This window comes from Camarhynchus parvulus, chromosome 21, assembly GCF_901933205.1.
Source record: "Camarhynchus parvulus chromosome 21, STF_HiC, whole genome shotgun sequence".
Lineage (NCBI taxonomy): Eukaryota > Metazoa > Chordata > Aves > Passeriformes > Thraupidae > Camarhynchus > Camarhynchus parvulus.
Window position 1 is genome coordinate 6,432,213 of NC_044591.1, and position 17,276 is coordinate 6,449,488.

At 49.5% G+C, this 17,276-nt stretch overlaps 1 protein-coding gene across 2 annotated transcripts in view; it reads left to right on the forward strand.

Annotated features, from left to right (window-relative positions):
- Positions 1-17,276, forward strand: part of CASZ1 (castor zinc finger 1) — a 192,510-nt gene that overhangs the window by 27,376 nt on the left and 147,858 nt on the right. The window contains exon 2 of one of the 2 annotated variants that reach the window (XM_030963980.1): positions 7,126-7,269. The exons of the other annotated variant lie outside the window; for it this stretch is intronic. The gene's annotated coding sequence lies outside the window, so the exon portion shown is untranslated. The remainder of the gene's footprint in view (positions 1-7,125; positions 7,270-17,276) is intronic. 2 annotated transcript variants of the gene reach the window in all.

The window sequence follows — 17,276 nt, forward strand, 5'->3', positions numbered from 1 at the left end:
AAACATCCCCCTCCCAAATGCCCATCTCTGTCTGGACACGAGGTCCTGTGTGGCACAGTCCTCATACTCCACTGCTGCAGGGACATGTGGGGGGACACCCGTGGTCTCCTCACCATGCCCTGCCTGCCACCACCACCAGCTGCTCTCCTGCAGCTCAGATCGAGCACCTAAAGCACGATCTCTGCTTTTGGCATATTTTCTTGTGCTGCAAGGGTGCCCTTTTTCCACCCATGCCTGCAGATTCCCAGTTATCTGGTCCCACAGCCATTTGGGTGAGTTCTGCCAGTGCACTCTGCGTGTGCTGCTCAGCCAGAGCCCCTGCCCAGCTGGAGGAGCACAGGTACTCCGGGTCTGCTTGGAACACCTTGTGCGTTCGTTGGTGTGTCTGTGTGACCCGTGAGATAAACCAGCTGTACTAAGGTGTGAACATTCCCCCTTGCTTGTGGGAGATTGTGGTGCTGCTGAGCAGGACCACCGTTCTGAGCGCTGAGTGCACAGTTGCGTGTATGTCTTTCACTTCCTTGCAGATCCTTGCTGATTTCACAAGAGATCCACCAAGCTTTGGCTTCACCTGGGCAAATGCAAAAGGTGGTGGTTTCCATGGCTCCACAGCCTCACTCGGGCGGCACACCCTTTCTGTGTAAGCTGGCTCCCTGGAGTCGATTGTTTTTTGGCAAACAGCTTCGTAAACGCCTCCAACAATTAAACTGGAAAGAAAAAATAACCAAACCAAACACAACAAAACCCATGCATTACGGTGTGAGGCTGCAAACAGGTTGAAGCAATTCCCCCACCAGCTCTATCCCCACCAGCTCTGTCCCCTCAAGCCCCTGGAGCCAGGCAGGGGAGCAGCCCCAGCTGCACTTGTTGGACTTCGTTTGGGAGGTGCCTGGGCTGCCCCAACTCACCAAGCTGCAGTGAGCTAACAAACATGAAGGAAAAGGTCATGTTATTCGCTTTTATTTTTTTCAAAGCTGCAAACATCTCTCTCTCTCTGGGAGGGGAGGCTGCACAGATGCCAGCTCAGATTAATTTAAATATTTACCAATCCCTTTTTTTTTTTTTTTAATTGTGTGTTTGTGTTCTGTTTGTGTCCCATAAAATACCTGGTGTTTTGGGCGTACCCCGTTTGCAGGGTGCATGAGATCACACTGAAAAAATGCAGTGAAAAACATTTTCATGCCACGACACATCAAATAGGATTTTGAATTAAGATTAAGATTTTTTCCCTCTCTTTTTATCTCTGAAGTTTGGGTGAAAGGGTCTTCTTTTTCTGTTTCTTTTTAAAATTCTTTCACTTAACTGGGAAAAAAAAATGTCACGGAAATCCTTTAAAAGTTACTTTTGCTTTATCTCACCATGTGAAACATCAAAGGCAGCTGTTGGTGCTGGTCAGAGCCCCCATTAGTGTGTGTTTCTGTGCTGTTTGCTGGATGGTGGTGTGTCCCAGCAGGTAGGCCGTGAGCAGGGAAGGAATCCGGAGTCTGGAAGCCAGAGCCAGCTCTGAGCTCCTGAGTGTGCGACAGCGGCTCCGCTCCTTTCCCTGCCTGTCGTTCCTGTCTGTCAGACTTGCTTTGAGTGCTGTCTTTGCTCTTTGTGCAACCCTGGCACAGGAGTCTCGTCTTGTTCAGAGCGCTGGGCTTCTGCTGTAACACTCCCAGGTGAGTTCCCCACTGAGCTTTTCAGGGCAGGGACCCTTTGGTGGGTGTCCCAGCAGCCCTGGCACAGATGCTCGTGGGCTTGTGTGCCCCAAGGGCATGGCCCAGGACTCAGTCTGGGCACTGGCATGTTGTCCTCTTTGGTATGGGATTTTCTATATGCTTTTTGGCCATGGAGACTGAATGCTCCCCTGGGAGGGAAGTTTCCTTTGTGGATTCAAGTAATGAAAGTGCTACTGGCGTTCACCCACCTCCTCTTAATTGCTTTCCATGCCCATTGGGTCATAATCTGATCCCATCTACGTCTGGGAAAGTACAGAGCTGCTCTGTGGAAAAATGGAGCATCTCCAAACAGAATAGTACTGCTGGGATCAGGATCCAGCCACCTCCTCTCTAGTGAGCCAGGCTGGGCTTGGCCCAAAGCATGAGCTTTCTGTGGGGGCTCTTGGCTTTACTGCACCTGTAAAGGATCCCAGCTCAAGCCTGCCCACTACGAACAGCAGGTCTAGAACCTCTGGCTCATGAGAGACTTGGGGGCGAGGGGGCAGAGGCAGTGACACCCCTGCAAGGTCATGGACCACTGGGAAGTTGGTCCACAAGCCAGGTATCAGTGCTGGGACACTGGGCACAGCTGCTTTGTTAAAAGCCTCAAGGCTGTCACTGGGGCAGGGGAGGATATTTGTGTGTGTATTTCTGTGTAAGGGGGGATTGGCACTGCTGGAATGTGAATCTTGTATTCCTGCTCTGCCTTGCAGAAGGGAAAAAAGAAGGGGAAGAATCAGAGTGGATGTGTAGGGAGGGCAACAGTTGGCTTGCCTGAGCCATTAGCCAGAATTTGAAATTGGACCTGTTACTTTTGAGGAATGTAGGGCAATGGAGGAGAGATGTTGTGTGAATGTCAGCTCTTGCCTCAGTGTCCTAGGAAAATGTCAGAGCACAGGATGGTAAGGAGCAGTACTTACCCCACAGCTTCAACTCCACCACTCCACTCTTTGATCACTTATTACTTTGCTATTCCTTCTGCTTCTTGCTGTAATTGTTACAAAATCTCTGTGCTTTGGGAGGGGTCCAGGACTCCAGGGCCCAATTGCATCTGCCCTGATTCAGAAAGTGGGTCATGCTGCTTGGTCTGGGAAGAAGATACTCATCTTGCTTAGCATGATATTTATTAGGAGATAGAGAAGGGAATGCAACCACGCTGTTGCCTAGAAAATTGCTCTGGGGGGATAGCAAAGGACTTGTGAGGGCAGAGCATGTAAAGTTCTTGTGCATCCAGTGCCTGCTGAAGCCCTGGCGTGTTCCCTGTGCCGATACTGCCTGCTTCCCTCACGTGGGACGTGGTGAGGATGGCAGGACAACGGTGGAACTGGGGGTGCTCATTCAGCAGCTGCCAGGCTCTTTACATTTCTTGGAGTAGAGACTGGTGAGAGTAGAGAGAGGGGAAGACAGTATTCAGTTTCTTCATAAGGACAAGCTGTTTCACAGTCAACCTAAAGTGGTTGGGGTTTGCTGCTAGATGAGCGACCAGCACCCTCTCCAAATACTTGGCAAGGTATGACATCCCTGTAAAGGCAAAAACTCTCCTGCAAAAAGCAAGTAGAAAGCCCTGATCGAAAGCCCAGAGTAATTTACTCTGTGCTGTATCTATCTTTAATTAAGCAACAGAGAGAAGGAAACTCAGTACACAAAGCAAATGATGATGGGTCCAGCATTGTTGCAGCAGGGTCTCACAGCAGGGCCTGCCTGACTTGGGGCAGGGAGGGTGGAGGGGTAGAGGGGAGGTAGGAAAGCACAGCTGATCCTGCCAGGCTGGCTGGGCCTGTGCTGCTGCTTGCTGTGAAATCACCCTCAGGATTATCCAAAGGAAGAATTGGCAACTCGAGTAACTTGGAGGGCCGGATCCTCAACTCGTTTAAATTGGCATGACTTCACTAAAGCCACCGAAACTGTACTGATTTTATACCAGGTGAGCATCTGGTGCAGAATCTGCTGAAAGAATAAGACAAAGAGGGCACAAAACAGAGGTTAGGTAGAGCCCACTTACAAGCCTGGGGACTCTTGGGCTGTAGTGAGTGGAGGGTGGGTCAGCACATCATTTCCAAATGTCTTGGACAGCTTGGAAGGGCTCTGAACTCTTGTGGCCATGGCAAATGCCAAAAGGCTGCTCCCTCGGGAGGGAGGTGGACTTGCCTCTTTGCCTGCACTTTGGAGCATGTGTTGTCAGGAACTGGTGACAGTGTCACCCTGCCAGTGTTCCCTGCTCACTGACACCTGTTGACCTGGCCTGTCATGGACCCTAGGTGCATTCTCATGGCTGCTCTGAACCTGGCACATCTTTTCCTGTACATTCAGAATCCCCTGTATCCCTTACAGCATGTAATGCCACTGACAAAGGCTGGCCAGCAGCTGTGGCTTCAGCCTCACACCACTGCCACCACAAGTTCTCATTTTGCCAAGCCTGTGAGATGATGGGAGGAAAGTTCTTGCTTCAGCAAAGCACAGGAGGCAGTGTCCATGTCCCAGATCATGCTCCATTGGGCAGGGTTAAGCACATGTGTGCAGAAATTGTTGGTTCCTGGTGTGGTAGGGCAGTTGTTTTCCCAGCTCTGCAGCTTGTTCTTAGGTGGGGGCGTTATGGGATGTACACAAGCAGGTATGCTGTCACGTGTTTTTAGAGGTTGTTTGCTGAAACGCCGGGCTCTTGGGGCCTGTTGGGATGCACAGAATTCCCTCCACGCACTCACATCCGGGGTGGATCTGGATAGAGTTTTAGCAACTCCCACTGAAGCGGCTCAGGGCCGGAAGTGAAGAAGGGATAAAATATCCAGCTGAAACTCCTGTAGGATGTAATTACCTGAGCTGGAAGCTGGCCAGGACAGCAGGCATTGTGCATCATCTGCTGGTGGTATCAGAAGCACCCAGCATTGCAGGAAAGGTGGTCAGGACCAAGGAGTGATGCTTGTGTGAGGATAGAACTGCTCCTGGGAGGCTGCCTCTGTGGGCATTCGGCATAGCAGCTTTGGAGTCACTTGGTGTTTGTTTCCATGGCTGTTCTGTGCAGGTGCCATGGTGCCCATAAAATGCTCTTGGGAAGCTACAGCCCATGGATGGATAGCCTTATCCTGACACCAATTCAAATGCTCCTACTTTTTGATTTAAAAGAGGAAAGAACCTTGAACAAAAAAAATCAAAAAACAAAACAAAAAAACCCACCCCAACAACAAAACAAACAAACAAATCAAACCAAACAAAAAATTAAAAAAAAATAAATCACCACCACAAAAAAAAAAAAAAGCCTAAAAAAACCACACACAAAAAAAAAAGGAAATTGACTTCCCAAAAATTACACTAAGCTAACATTGGAGGCCTGGCACAAATCCATCAGAGCCAGGAAACTCAGAATTAACCAGTGCACTCCCATGGCTGCTTGGAAGGGCTGTATTCCAGCAGGACGGGCCGAAGCTTTCAGACTTGGGGACTTGGGGATGAAAGTCCTTAATGTGTCTCTGAAGGTGTTTTTGTGCACCTCCTCCTCCTCCAACCCAGCATTAGATGAAGGGGCAGCTTTATTTTTTATCTTTTGGGGAGAGGGTTAACAGCAGGCTCCTGGTGCTCAGATGTGACAGGGCTCCTGCCCCAGGACTTTTCCCCGTGGGCTCTGTGTCGGTGGAGCAGGGACAGAGCAACGCATCAGGGACCTGCAGGCTGCTGCTGAGGACGCTGGAGAATTTACACCCTAGCCCAGGTTACAAGTGAGGACAAAGTTGACTCTTGGTTCTCCCTTGCGCGTGACGCAGCATCCCATAAATCAGCGTGACTGACAGCCTTAGCTCAGCCGAGGTAGAGGGGAAGGGAGGAGAACGGGGTCAGGGCAGGGGGCAGCTCTGGGGCTGTGTGAGCAGCTGGCCCCGAGCAGGTCGCAGGAGGAGCCTCCCAGCAGAAATTGCAGCTGCAGTGGCGAGTCAGAGGCAGCCTGAGCTGGCAGAGCGAGATGGAAGGAGACTGGCAAAATACCTGCTGCCTGCTGCTCACCTTGGGCCGATGCTATCAGTGCTGAATGTTTGCAAGAGCTCTTTTCACTCATCAGTTTTGGAAAAGCATCGAACAGGCTCCTGTGCCTACAGCTGTGCGGGCTGGAAATGAGAATGTGTCAAAGGGCCAGCCAAGCCTCTGCTGTCCCCAGCTGTCCTGGGTTGCCACCCTGCCTTTGCCATGAATTTTCACAGCTTTGGGGTACTGCAGACAGCGGACCTCATGACAGAGCATTGATAGTATCTCATTTCAGAGGCTGGGGGAGGTCGGGATGTGTTAAGGCTGAAAATATTTACAGGTTTTGAAGTTGAAACACAAACAGGAAAAGCCCTTTAAAAAGTGAGTGTAGTGGATATTCAAAACAGGAATTGCCATGGAAACGCCACAATATTTGCTTAAATTGACACAAAGGTTGCTGGTTGCAGGGTTCTGACTTCTTTGGCTCCATTTTCTTTGGCCAGACACCTATCACAAGTTGATCTCAACAGCCCTCTTTTGTTTTGCTTCTTTTATTATTGTCTGATGGAAATTAAAAAAAAAACCACCAACAACAGAACCCTCCAGTCTACAAATCCCACCTCATAGAAGAGCCTGAAGCTTCTGAGCTTCTGACAAAGGTTGGAGCTAAGACATTTTATAATTTTGGAAGTAAGGTAAAAGTTCTTTTATTTTAATCTGTGCATTTGTTCATTTCCTTCAATGCAGGAGTAGAAGGGAATTGTCTTAACTGTCTAGGGAGAGCAAGGAGAAGGGTGAAACCTGTTGCAAAGGTAGCAGTATAACAGCCAAGGAGTACAGGACTTTTGCAGTCCAGCTCTTAAACCAAAATTTGAGAGATTTAGCTGCAGTTCCCAGTTCTGCCTCAGATTTACCAAGTGAGCTTTGACAAGTCCCTTAATTACTGTGGGCCTCACTGAACTGCAAATAATAATTCTCCTTTGTCTCATCTGGTTGTATGTGTAACATTTTTGGGCATGAGATTTGATGTGGGGGTGGACAAGGAGTTGTGTGCTTCTGGATCCCCCCGAAGGAGGGATGGCAGCGCAGGCTCACGTGGGCAGGAACGCTTCACTGGCTACAGGTGGAAGTGCTGTGCTGTAAGTGGCGTAGTGCCATAGGCTGCTTCTGCCACTGACCGACCTGGTTTTTTTCCTGGGGAAAGTTGGCGTGTGTGGCCCACTGAATAGTCCTGGTGGTTTGTACCGTGGCTTTTGAGTTGCTAGAACCACGCGTGGCAGACAAGGAGATGGGGATGCGGCGTGTTCAGGAGGGCATGAAATGCCGTGCCTTGCTGGCCTGTTGTGTGTGACCAAGGGCTCAGGTCTGTGGGTGGCTGCAGCATTTGAGGCTGGCGTCACTGCTTGTGCTCGTGATTCACCTGAGCTTTGGTGCTGCTCAGTAGGGAATATTCATTTCCTTTTGAAACTCTCCTCAGGGAAAAGAGACTTCACCAAGTGAAGGGAGGCCATCTAATTCACACTGTCTTCACCTGAGACCACCTCCAAAACAAAGAACCTGACTTCTGTCCTGGCTTTGTACACTGGAATGGACCTTGAAGCCTGTGACTTCTCAATGCAAGGTACTAGCTTTTGTTCTGTGATCAAACTGCTCTGAAGTAGGACTGGAGTGAGTGATTCTGGCTCTCCAGAGTTTTCATTCCAGTTCCTGGGAGATCTCTAGCCTATGAAGTTTGAAAGAGCAGCGGGAAGTCAGTGGCTTAGGTGGTAAATGCATGGTGGGATGTTGGTTTGGGCTGGCCTACAAGCAGGACTGGGTTTACCCCTGCCATCACTGCCCACTCTGTACAGACAGCCAGCTGACACATCAGGGTGCTGGTTTGAGCAGCTCTTTCTCTTCACCTCCCTCTTCCTCATGAGCTGCTGTGCAGTATTAGCAGTTGGCTAAGCAGTACGCACGGGAGTCCCCAGGGTAAGTGTCGTGTGGGACGGTTTCTGATTGACTTGTTTCACAAAAGGAGTTTGAGGATGTCTGTGGTCACGGTGGGTAACTCAGAGCAGTTGTGAGGGGGTGGGACTCTGTTTCTAAAAGTTGTTTTACTTTCTTCTCTGCTTGGCTGCCATCACAGCTTCTCTGCAAAGAAAGGTATGACACAACAGTGGGATAATATATTTCTTCTCAATGGGCTGGGGATTTGGGAGGTGCCTTCAGTAGAAGGGGCTGAGGATCCTTGCTCTGTCTGGCCCTTTTGTGACAGCACATGTGCTCTGTAGGGCAGAGAGTTATTGTCAGGGGCTATCTCCATACTTTGCTGACATCATTAAATGCTGATGATGCCTGAATGAATGAAGATCAGCAACTGAAGTGCCTGAGGGGATTCTGTATCATCATCTTCCTCTATTTTTTGCCGCCATGTCATGAGCAATACCTGGGCAAAGCAGTGTGTGCAGAGCTGTTGTGAGTCACGGCTGCAGCTGAGACCTGAGCTGGAAGGGTCTAGGTAGAGGGACTGTATGGGTTTAGCAAGAGGGGAGATGAGAATAGTCACAGGGCTCAGATGTTGGTCTGGGCCTCCAGCAATCTCTCTCCATTGCTGGCTGTGTGTGGCACAGAGGAATTTACTCATGTTCTAAGTGCCCTAGCCCTACCTGACAGAGCAACAGCCATGATACTCTTGGGCTCAGTAGGTCTTAGTTCAGAGCCTACAGACCTGAGTGCTTTCAGTAAGTCTGCCAGAAAAGAGTGTGCTTCAGGATGGGATAGGGGTGAGCTGTGCCTTCCCACACCTTCCTAGCTCCGAAACACCTCCAGGGTCTGGCATGCTTTATTTGGAAAGCCTGGTTTTGAACTGTTAATGTAGCAAACGCTGGCCTTTATCCCTGTGTGAGCTGCTCTGGTGCTTGTGTCCCCTTTTAGAGCAATGCCTTCCCAGGCCTCCAGAGGCAAGAGAGCTTCCCAAACAGGAGCTCTGCCTGAGGGAATAAGGTAAAGGAACATGAAGAGCCTTGAGGTTTTACCAAATAAGACAGAAATTCTCAGGTTTGACTGCAGCAGGTGAATTTTCCACCAAACACCCTTATGTGCCTCTCCAGAGAGGTCCAACATCCAGGGGGAAAAAACTGTGCTGAGGAAGCTGCCTCATAGGTTCTAGGTGATTTTTTTTTCATCACCAAGGAGCTTTTCCTGTGATCCCAGTCACAAGTTTCTGCTTGTGCAGCTCCTGATATTGAAAACCCTGTGTTGTCCATCTGATCTGGACCTGAGATGAGCAGAACCTCTGAGACAAGAAAGTAAGAGAAGGAGGCTGATACGTCAGGAATTCTTTAAATGCTGAGGTGATCCTTGTGGTTCAGGCTCTTGCAAATCAGTTATCCTTTTCCACATTTGTCTCCTCCCAGTACCTACTGGGTGCGTTGCTGAGTGTCCTTCAGGGGCTGCTTCCTGAGGGATGGTAGCTCATTAGTGACAATAGAAATATTTCCCTGGACTCCAGCTGTTTTCTGAGGTCCCCGTAGTTCTACAAACATCACTGCAGCGAAGGAGATGCATTTAGCCTTTCAGGCATGTGGCTTTGTGATCTCTCATGCTCTGGACTAGAAATCCCTGTGTTTCAGTCTTCTGCCCTAGAGCAAGTTGTATGGCTTCTACTTTCAAAACAAGCTCAATTTACTTTGGGCTACAGAGGCTGTTTGCACGTTCTCCAGAGCCCATCCCTAGGCTGTGATTGCTTTTTCACTGTTTATAAGCACAAGCTGACTGTTTAGTCCTAGAGCTATAAGGGTTGGAGGGAGTTTTCTTGTTCAGTTAATGAAGGTAGACTTTTATGCGGGGGGGGGGGGAAGCTAAAAAAAGTGTAGGAAAGGGATTAGAAATATCTGCTCCGTCTGTGTTTGAATTTGCAAAATATTCCCCCCTCCCCAGTTTAAATCCTAAAGTAAAGCTAAATTTGTGGGTTAGCTTGGACTGATAGAGTTATTTTTGCTAGGATCTTTGGGATTACTGCATGGGCACAGCTGCAAAGGGCATGAGATGGGAACACTGCCTTCCACAGAAGTGCAGCTGGGCCAGCCCAACCAGCCCTGATGGCTCAGATCCTGAGCTGGGGAATATGAAACAGCCTTGCAAAATCATTGTGGAAATTTACCCACCTGTGTATGAAATCGACTTGCCTACCTTTGCCAGGAGGAGTTTAACTTGCCCATTAAAATACACATCTATTTATGTATTACATGTTCTGTGAGAGAAATTTTTCCCAGGCAGTTACAAAACTCCGTCTAGACTGTAAAGTGTGGCATCTGGTGGTAACATGCCATATACATATATCTGAATACAGTATCTCCTGTATCACCCTGCTTGGGAGTTAATAGCACATATCTGGATTACAGCGAGGCCTTTCCGTTTGCAGCACCCTATCCTTGGATCAGCGCTTGGCCTGGTTCCTGCCAGCACTGGTCTGAATGGGGCTGTACCCTGCTTGCCTCCATCCGGGTACAGCCAGGCAGGCATTTCCATGCTGCTTGTCCTGACCTGAGGCCCCACAGCTCAGGTAGGCTGGAGGCAGCCGTTCCCAGGCGGAGCTCCTCAGGCAGGGCTGAGGAGAGGGGAGGGAAGATGTTAAAAGCCTGTCTGGGTAAGAACAGGGTTGTCACATCCATCTGCTCAGGCCCTGACGAGCAGCTGATCCATATTGTTAACATATTGCCTGCCATATGGGCTAGCTCAGCTCTTCAGGAACGCTTGGGAGACCTGACCTCTAGTGTGACAAGATGTGAGCATGAAGGACGGGTTGACAACAGCCCTTGGGTCTTGGAGTGTGAAACCGTGTTCCAGCCACTTCCGCTGCCTTCCGCTGCACTTACTCCCGCGCTGCCTCTGCCTGCCTCACTCCATCTCTTCTGTCTCTCTGAGGGTTTTTTTCCCCTCCCTCCCCTGTTTTCTGCAGCCCTGGTCTGTGCTAGATCAATGACCTTCACTCATAACCAGACTGGACAGTTCTGGCTCCCTCCCCCGGGCCTTCGATCAGATGTTTAGTTGGAAAGCTGAATGGGGGGAAGTCAAAGGAGGCGAAAGAGGATCGTGTGCTTGGCAGGCCTTATAGCTGTCCTTACCATATCTGCTCTGGGAGTGGGACTGAAGACTGATGCACTGAGGTCCTTAGCACCTCCTGCTCACTTGGATAGCAGCGGGCGCTCGTGTAACCTTTTGATGGAGGGTGAAGTCCACCAGTGGGGTCTGAGCAGCTTGGAAGGTCTCAGATGCTCAGGAAAGGGCCTTGATGCCAGAGTTCAAGGAGAGAACACTTTAAAGGCTCTTGAGAGACATGGAATGAGTCAGCTTAAAAATAAAGGTAAGGGCAGCCCAGAGCCCTTCCAGAAGCCCTGCAGTGCCCAGCAGCTGGTGATTTTGCTCATGAGAGGGAATAGTCGTTCGAGGGACAAAAGCTGAAGAGGGGTTCTGGCAGTGAGGAAGTTGGCTGAACAGGATCCCTCCCAGTGCTGAACGAGGCCTGACTACAGAGCCTGTGATGCAGTTAGGTGCAAGCACACGTGTGTGGATATGTGAAGCAGCTCAGCTCTAAAGAAGCCCAGGGCTTCAGTGGAGGCTGGCAGTTGCCTGGGTGACTGTCACACTGGAGACCAGCCTGCCCCAAAAACTCAGATGGATAAAGGGATGTTCAGCACTGGAGGAGACAGGACTGAGACAGGCCTTTGTGGGTTCAGACCTTGCTTTCCCTGTCACCTTCAGTCGGTTTTTAGAATTCATGATGTCGTTGTGATGGAACTGCTGCTTATGAAGTTGGCTATCCCCTTCCTAAGGCTTCTGTCTTCACAGTTGAAATTTATGGAGGTTAAATCCTGGTCTAGGGAAGCAAGCACTAGTTTTACTGTAAACTTCAGTGGCATTGGGATTTCAGCCTTGGCTCCTCAGGAGGGGATTAGGATGTTTCCCAATATTTTTTACCCATCAGCTCTGTCAGACCTGCAGGCATGACTCATTCATATTTTAGTGCCCCCACATAAGGGTTGCCTTAATTTTACATGTCTGTCCTGTGAAAATCATTGTCGTCCAAAAAGCTGAGATTTTGCCCTGCTCTTCATAAAGGTTTTAGAGCAGTTTAGGTGCTTTCATTCCTCTCCTTTCCCATATACCTGCAATTGCACTGATCTTTAATAGTGTTTATTTGTAGAGAGGAGCCCACTGAAATATTGCAAAATAAAACACAGTGATGAGTCGTGGTTTATTTACTCAAGCTTAACTGATGTAACAAACCTGATTTTATGTTAATAATGACTCAGAAGCAGAGTTGGGAGGAGAAGCCAGATCTTCTGAGTCCTTTTAACCATCCAACAGTGTTTCTTCCTGTGCTTAGATCCAACAGCAGTTCTCTGAGCTGGGACACGGGCAGTAGTTCTGTGGCACTGTGATGAAAAAGCTGGCTGAAAAAATAATAATTGTGCTTTGTGAGTTTGCAGGGTACACTCAGGAGCACATTCAGCTCTGGTAGGCACTGCATACACACCATCTGTCTGTCTGTCTGTCTGTCCGTCAGGCAGCTCTCCAGCCAGCAGGGACCATGACCTGCAAAGTTCCTCAAGGAAAACCAGTTGGAAAGCACTTGGAGCAATCAGTGCTAAGTATGCACACGAGTGTTCGAGGGAAATGCATGTTCAAAATGCAGCTCATAGAAATCTGTTGATAAAACTAAAAAATTTTAAAAATGAACAAATAGTGTAAAGTGAATGGTAGCAGTTCTCTCATGTCTTTTGCTGGGGGCTCATTCCAGAGCTGGTGCTCAGCCCATGGGCAGTGCTGGAGGTGAGGCTTATCTCACTACTTGAGCTGAATATGGAAAGGCTGTTTTAGCATATTGCCTCTGACAAATTATGTGGCTCTTTTTTGCTATTACTGCAGTTATATATTAACTATTAAGAGCTACAGGTAAGCCATCTGCTGATGTACCAGAGCCGCATTTCTCGTCAGCACAACTATCCTGATTTTTGCCAGGGCAGTTTACAATCTGTCCCAGTGTCTTTCTTGTGATTCTTGCTGAGTTTGTCTAAGCTGTACGTTGATAGAACGTGCAAGAGAAAAGGGGAGAGGACAAACTAAGGTGAGTTTGAAAGTAAAATGAGCAAACAATATTGCTAGCTTTGTCCTTTCAGAAGTCAAAAGCTACTCTCCTCCTCCCTGCAATTATAAGACTTAATAATACCAAGGTTTCTATGGTTCAGCATGCACACAGATCGTGTTTCAGGTTGCTGTGCCCTGAAAGTGGGAGAACAGAGGGAGCAAAGGGAGGGATAGCACTGTACACACGTTTTTGTACAAAACAAAAATCTTGTGTAACTTGCAAGATCTCAGACTATAAGAAAATCATGAAGATTTACAAGGTTGACAAGAGTTGTCACACAGGAGCAATTTCTCCTTGATTACCACGTCCCTGAAGTATGCTGACCTAGAGAACAGCCTACTCAGGAACCTGGTTGCCATCTTCCCTTGCCAGGGCTAGTTACAACAGGAGCTGAAGCCAATTGCCCCAAAAGCCAGGAATGATTTTCTTGGTAGACTTGTTTTACCTGGGGCTATCTGGCAGTGGAATAGTGCAGATCCTACCTGAGCTGCTCACTCATGGTATTTGTCCTCTCCATATTTGAGAAACTAGGAATTGGATGTCCTTGACCCCTGATACAGGAATAAAGTGAGGAGAGCTGCTTGGCATCCATCATCTGCTGTAGCAGCACAGCCTAGGGCTCTGGCTTTCCCCCCAAGAGGCTCCTTCCTTTGCCCATGAGACTTTTGTATCCCTGGCTTTCCCAGCCCAGAGGGAGCTGCTGGACCATGAGGGGTGCTTCCCCCACCTATCCCTGACTTTCTAGCACTCCTAACCTGTGGGAGACTAGCCAGGGGGAAGGAACAGCTATCCTCCCCTAGAACCAGCTATCCAGGCACAGCCTGAACAAGGAACAGGGAGCAGCATTTCACATGCATTTGGAGAGCACTGAGCTCTCAGGCTTTTGGTCCAAATTTTGAAAATCCACACAATGTTCCTCCAGCAGAGTTGCCTCTCCTTTCTCAGCTGCAGAGAAAGGTGAAAGTGCTTCCCAGGACCCACCAAGTCAGTCACCTACCAACTTCCGTCCTTGCTCTTTGAACCCTGCCACACTGGCTGTCCTCCCATTATCCTCTTCTGCCTGCTTCTTCCTCATTCCCCTGTGCCACTTTTTATGGGTTCACCAGAAAGGAGGGGAGATTTTTCTTCCCCTTGTTTGCTTCACACCATTACTCCCATCTGTTCATGCAGGCTCTCAGTTCCTTTGTTTTTCCTTTGTGGATTTGGGTGCAATTTACACTCTCTGGGATGCTCTTCTGGACAGTGCTGGTGTGGGGAGGAGGTCTGGCTCACAGGCCAGCACTGGGCGGTGGGGGAAATGTGCATCTTCAAATTAATCAAAAATTTCTCCTCCAGAAATGCTAATGGGGGGAAAGCAATTAAAGCAGCCTGGTTTTTATTAAGTAATCTGTGTTAAGAGCTTGTAATGAAGTTTAGTGCCGTTGTGACTCGATATTTCAGCTTCATCGGTTTGAGTCAAAACAATCCAAAGTGGGAAGGGAGCAAAGAGATGAGCTGCTCCCCAGCATCTGTAGTGCTGATTCTTGTTCCTGCTCATTCTTGCAGCTTTCCAGTGTAATGCATAGGAGACCACTCACTCTTTATCCTGTCCAGGATGAGAAAGTGAGCTTTAGAATGTGCCATACAAACTGGATGGCTTCTTGTTTAAAATACCTGTTGTCAATGTGGGAATGGCCCTGGTGCCTTGGAACAGACTTTGCCTCATTTTTTGGGATAGTGCAAACACTAAGTTTTCAATAGGAAGCAATGAGAGGACAAGGGACAGCAGAAGCAACGTGACACTGAGGAGCAGTGAGACCCCCCAGATCAGTGCTGCATGCCTCTGAGCAGGTTCATAAACCTCTTCTAACAGGGGAAAAATTTTAGCTGCCATAGGGTGAGGATGGGGATGATACCTGCCATTCCTGTGCCCTGCACCTCCAGGCCTGTGCTCGCTCCACTCTGAACAGCACGGCCCTGTTACCAGGGTGACAAACTGCTGGGGGCTGTGAGCAGCTCTGGAAGCAGCCCATCTCCTTCTCTCCTTTCCCCCACTCCCAGAGAAGGCTAAAGAAAAAAAGGGGCAAAGTCCCTTTAAAGAACTATATGCCAAGCCTCTGCCGTCCTGTTTTATCTGAAGTCCAACCGCATGTTGTTCCAGGGCCGATCCGCTTTAGCTAATTAATAATCTGACAGGAGCCACCCAAGGGATTAGCTGCTGAGACGAGCTAGACCAAACCCCCAGCAAATGAGCCCCATGCTCCCTGGGGACTGAGAGGTGACTTTGGGGGGCAGGCAGTTGCACCACATGTAGAAGGGTGTCAGAGCCCTGAAGGGGATTTATGGCATCTGGGAGGGTGAAGGAGGAGGTGAGGGGTTACAATTTATGAGATATAAACTAATAAATCAGTTAGTTGAAGAGGGGAAAGAGGGAAGCACCAAATTAAAAGATAACGTCTTAAAGGAACAGTGTAAATTGATGGTGCTCCTTGTGGCAGGGGCACCAGGAGAGCTCCCAGTGCAGACCAGTTGTAGCTCCTTCTGCGCTGGCTACCTGGGAGAGAGGAAGAGAGAGACTGCAAAGCAGAAGAAAAAGGGGTGTTGGTGGGGATTGAGAGGAAGAGAGATGCATCTTTTTGCAGTTTATGCAAACAGTTGATGGTTTGGCTTTTGTGGCAGAGGGCACCTCTTTTGAACTCAGAATGCAGGGGCTGTGGTGCCCCTGGCCTGGGAGAGGTAAATGGGTAAGGGGGGCTTGGTTAGGGTTAGTTGTCCCGATTCAATTCCCCATTTCTGCGGGGGAACACTTCTTAAGTGGGATTAGTGGAGAGGGTCAACTTGGAGCAAGGCAAAATTACTATCAGGAAAGCTGTCTCAAGACAGTGTGATACATTTTTTCCTCCAAATTTGCCTCTTCACTAAGTCTTCAGGTGATTGTGAGGTTTGAAGTTTGCTCCTGAGGAAAATACTTGGTTTTGTTCTGGAGCCTTGCAGATGTCTGGAACTTCCTGGTGGTGAATGTCCAATTCTCTTCTGATTTCAGGAGCTGTTGTTCCTGCTGGCAGGGCAGTGGCCTTGGGCACGGGTGTTCCCCTGCCTCTTCCACTGCCCAGTCCCAAAGCTAGTTTGCCTTTCCATACCAGTCTCTTCGGGTGCCTTGAAACATCTCCTGGCCCACAGTCCTTTCTGAGAGTGTGCCCGGGCCTCAGCTCTCTCTAGGGGCTGCTGTAATGCAAATGGTAATGCAAGATGGGATTTCCAAAAGCCGCCTTAGGGGGATTTGTAATCCCTGCCCCATGACGATGCTAGACACAAGCTAATGGAGAGGGGCCTGTGTGAGCCCTCTCTGCAGAGCCAGAGCAAACCTCTGAGCCCTTGCCAAAGGCCAAGCTTTTGGCATTGTTCCTTGCAAGGGCAGGAGACTGTTTCCTCCCTGGCCGCCCAGCCTGCAGCAGCCCCAGGGCAGCACAGGCCCGGGGAGCGAGGCAGTGCCTGTGGAGCAGCTGGCTGTCCGGGAGCCAGGCGAGCTCCTCCTGCCCCACCCCATGGCCTGGAGCCAGCCCAGGGCCCCGCATCCGGTCCCACATGAGCCACAAGCAGCCCTGAGGTGGTCGCTGTGAGCGCCCCTTGGCTGAAGAGGTGTTGGGATCGTGTGGGTGTTGCCCTGGGGGAGCCCAGCACAGAGCCTGCGGATTGCTCTTCCAGTGGGGCAACTGCATTATGCCAACAAAACTCATCTGACTACTTTGACATATTTCCATCTAGAGAGCTGCCTTGCAGCTTGCCGGGTCCCCCACGCAGACATGTTGAGCTCAGGTGGCTTCTTCTTGTGATCTCAAAAGGCAGAGAGTGGAGAGGGAGTAGTCCTGTGCCGTGCTGGAGCTGAACTGCGACCATGAGACACCTTTCTGGGGGGAAGAATTGCTTGGGCCTGGGCTGCCAGAGTGGTCTGGAAACCTGCTGCCAGCCCTGCACCATCCCATCCCATTGCTCATCCTGCTGTGCTTGGGCTGTCTCATGGTGGGAGTGTGCGGGGAAGCTCTCCTGGAGGCTGGGCTGGCAGTCACACCATTGCAGCCTCTCACGAACACAGCCGTGGTTTGGCCTCCCTCCTGCAAAGCTGCCAGTAGCCCACACTGCTCCTGACCAACATCATTAGTGCGGGTATTTATATTTCATTAACAACATTAAACCAAAATGGCATTGAAAGCAACGCCAGTGATAAATAGCTTATTAATAAACAGGGGATGGGCTGTACCACGCACAAATTCAATCCCTTCCTAAATATGTCTCTACCACTAAAACCAGCCTTTTAACTCCTGCTAATCTGGAGAAATTTGATGGATGTTTTGGGGGTGGATAGTACTCAGATGAAGGCAGGCGGTGGGGGCACACAGTGTCATATAGTTTGGTTTTTCCTAAGGCAGCTGACTAGGATGGGAAGATGTAGATTTCTCAAAGTGCTGTTGCATTTCCATCGTTGTGTGGGACTCGCTCAGTTGTGTTTCTAATGTAAT